At 34.1% G+C, this 3,385-nt stretch overlaps 1 long non-coding RNA gene across 1 annotated transcript; it reads right to left on the bottom strand.

The window, feature by feature from the left end:
- Window positions 1–2,341: 2,341 nt before the first annotated feature.
- On the bottom strand, window positions 2,342–3,142 carry LOC134253058 (uncharacterized). Its single transcript, XR_009989062.1, has 3 exons — window positions 3,079–3,142; window positions 2,689–2,756; window positions 2,342–2,464 (listed from the first exon to the last, which is right to left on the bottom strand). It is a non-coding gene; the product is annotated as an uncharacterized LOC134253058 (long non-coding RNA).
- Window positions 3,143–3,385: the final 243 nt, after the last annotated feature.

Here is a 3,385-nt window from a genome sequence, read left to right as displayed (position 1 = left end):
TGAACGGCAGTAAGATCTTGTACATGGAAATTTGTGGACTGAAATTCATCGACTCTTATAATTTTTTGCCTTTTGCTTTGTCTTAGATGCCCTCTGCTTTCGGATTCACCGAACTCAAGAAAGGATATTTCCCCCACTTTTTTAATACGGAACAGAACCAGAATTACGTAGGACCTTTCCACCGGCAGCATTCTACAATCCGGACGAAATGTCTATCAGTGGACAACAGGCTTTTTTTGAATGGTACGAACAACAGACCGGAAAATTGTTTGATTTCCAGAAGGAGTTTGTAGAGTATTGTGTCTCCGACGTCGACATTTTACGACGATGCTGTGCACAGTTTAGAGCCACCCTCAAGACTTTGGTCAATGTGGACCCTTTCCAGGAATCCATCACGTTTGCCAGTGCTGCCAATTTAGCCTACCGTCGACAATTCATGCCTGAAGACACCATTGCTATCATTCCGAACCTGGGGTATCAACCGGCACGACAATATTCGGCCAAAGCCTGTCGGTGGCTCACCTGGATGAGTCAACAGACGGGATGTCACATACGCCATGCCAGAAACGGGGGCGAAGTCCACATCGGAAATTATACCGTCGACGGATATCAAGAAGCGACTTGCACCGTCTATGAATTTTACGGGTGCTATTGGCACTGATGCCCCACCAGCTATCCGCAGTACAGTTAAGGCAACATTTTTTATAAAAAGTTACCGAAAACGATACAATTAATGTTTAACTATTTTATTTTTCAGCAAGACACTCTAGTTAAAATAGCTTTATGTTATCTTGAAGAGTATGTCCATTGCTATTCACATCGGAATTTTTTTGATCATGTGACCCTCTAAAGTCACGTGGGCTCCGATTTTAGTTCAACAAATGAAATGTTAAATTTAACCAAAAAGTTCAAGGCTAAGGCAAACAAACAAATAACTGCATAATGTTTTAAATTGTCCCTATGTATCTATACTTTCACAGAAGTGATGCACATTCAGTTGGATTTCCGATACATTTAAGTTATTCACCTAAAACAGTCAGTAGTATATGAAAAATAGGGTATTTGCCTAATATCATCGGAAATTATAAATTACCTAAAGGATTACAAAGAAATGAGCATCACTTTTTGAAAACTATACAGTAAAATGAATAATTTAAAATAAAAACCTACTTATTAGATTGTCGCCTTGCCCTTGGACTTTTTGATTAAATATTGACATCTTGGCACAGTCAGTCTAAATATAGTTTTCAAACGCATCGTTGACCCGGCATGGGAGATAACTCTTTAGTACTTGATAAAGTTTGTTTACCTCGTAGATTTTTACTAGGCCTATACTTGCAGACTGCGCTTGGATCTTTTTACTAAATCGAACAGTATGCATAAAACACTGGATATTACTTTCTATTTTGTGACTTCGTTCTCTACACAATGTATGAATTATGTATGTTATAAGACGTCTTTCAGTCCTTCCGCATTTCCTCGAATATGTGTAAACACACATGCAGCTACGTGTAACGTTTGCCGCAGCATGTAATCTAAAACGCCGATTGTTAATAAAAAAGGGAATATTCAATTAAAATAGTTAATTGAAAGCCTCCATCAATAATTGATTCGATAACTATACACCTTTCTGTCACTGCTGTACATACATGTACATGTACACTTTAATATGTACAAATATTTTTTTTTCGCATAAAAGATTCTATCATGGCTTTCTTTCAAACCTTCAACTCCTATGGAATTTAAGTTGTAGGTTTTAAGAAGGAAGGCTTAGTGGAAATAAGAAATATTCCTGTATTTGTTAAAGGGACTACCATTTTTTTTTTCCAAAAAGAGGGGGGGGGGGGTGGTAGATCTAAAAAATGTTGAAAATAAATGTCCCACACTGGACAAAAAATAAATAATCTGCCCAGACCAGTGCTCCCCCTCCTATAAATTATTTTTTTTTAGCTTGTCAGACATTTTCAGTGAAGAGAAAAATAAATAACCTGTCCTTCATCTTACTGGAAATAAATATTAGTAGACCTGTCCTTCATTGACATGAAAAGAAATTAAAAAAAATAATGACCTGGGAAAACTTGCCACCCCACCCCCCCCTCCCTTCAGAATAAAATGGTGGACCCCTTTCCTGTTTTGAATCAATTAGGGGCGCCTTTAATCTCCTTTTCAGTTACTATTATTAAGAAAAACAAATTAACACAGTGTACATGCTGGAAATAAAATCTTCATGGACATTGAGTCATTGACACCCGCCACACAAATATATGCAAGTCAAGATTATCAAATCTTAATAGCCTTTTCAACACCTGTACAGTAAGCACATGTATATGAAAAAGTCAAATCATTTTTTATGAAGAAATTTTATTTCATAAACAGCTTTTCAAATTAAGGTAGACTGTACAAGGAATACTGAGCAGCTGCAAATCATTTCCATCACTTCATGTTCTTGTGGATGAAATCAATTCTGAAAATACATGTATGAGAAAATCAGGACATAATTGTCGCAACATACCATTATTGAGAGTAAATTGGTGTTTAAAATTGAATTAAATTCAGAACAATGCATGGAAACATGCACAAACTATGGATGCATAATTAAATATTTGCAATTCTACTGTTACATTTCATTGTTTGCCTGGAATATTGCATAGTAATTTGTTTTATAGCTAAAATAAATATGGAGCATACCATTTTCCTTACATGATGGATTAACTTGCTGCCTGAATGAATCCATTGGTCCAATTCTTTAGGAATAGCTGCAACACATTATAGATGCTATTGCTATGAGATTACTGAATAAAATACATTGTATAATAAAATCCATTACATTTGACAAAACAATTCATGATATAGTGTATGTTGTACATATTGAATTTATGAAATTCATATTAAAAGATAAATGGAAACAAAGTTGTATTACAAAACTTTTCTGGGAAATTAAAACCTCTGACATTCACAAGAGCAAATAATTAGAATATGAAAAAAACATTCTTTCATCTTTACAAAATGAAAAATAAATATAGGTCATGCACACATGCATGGTTTAAAAAATGTGAAATGCTTTATAAGTGTACATACCCTGTGGAAAAATGGGTGCATTTTGTATTTATTTATTCTTCAAGCCTGGAACTCTTGACTGCTACAATAATAAAAGTATTATATACCATATAATTAAAAAAAAATTATGTATAAATTACAGAAATTAATTGACTTGACATGAAATCAAACTAAAAAAAATAAACATTTTATTCCCCATTAATTTAGAAATTCTATCAATTCAAAACCATAGATCTAAAGTGGAGGTTCTTTGTTTTCAACATAATGATACAGATATTTTTTTTACATTATGTAGCATGTTTGTATGCCAAAAAGACAACATTACATT

The sequence above is a fragment of the Saccostrea cucullata genome, unplaced genomic scaffold, assembly GCF_032062105.1.
Source record: "Saccostrea cucullata isolate Sc308-1 unplaced genomic scaffold, CSIRO_AGI_Scuc_v1 ctg19137, whole genome shotgun sequence".
In the NCBI taxonomy this organism is placed as follows: domain Eukaryota; kingdom Metazoa; phylum Mollusca; class Bivalvia; order Ostreida; family Ostreidae; genus Saccostrea; species Saccostrea cuccullata.
This window is presented reverse-complemented; position numbering and strand designations above follow the sequence as displayed.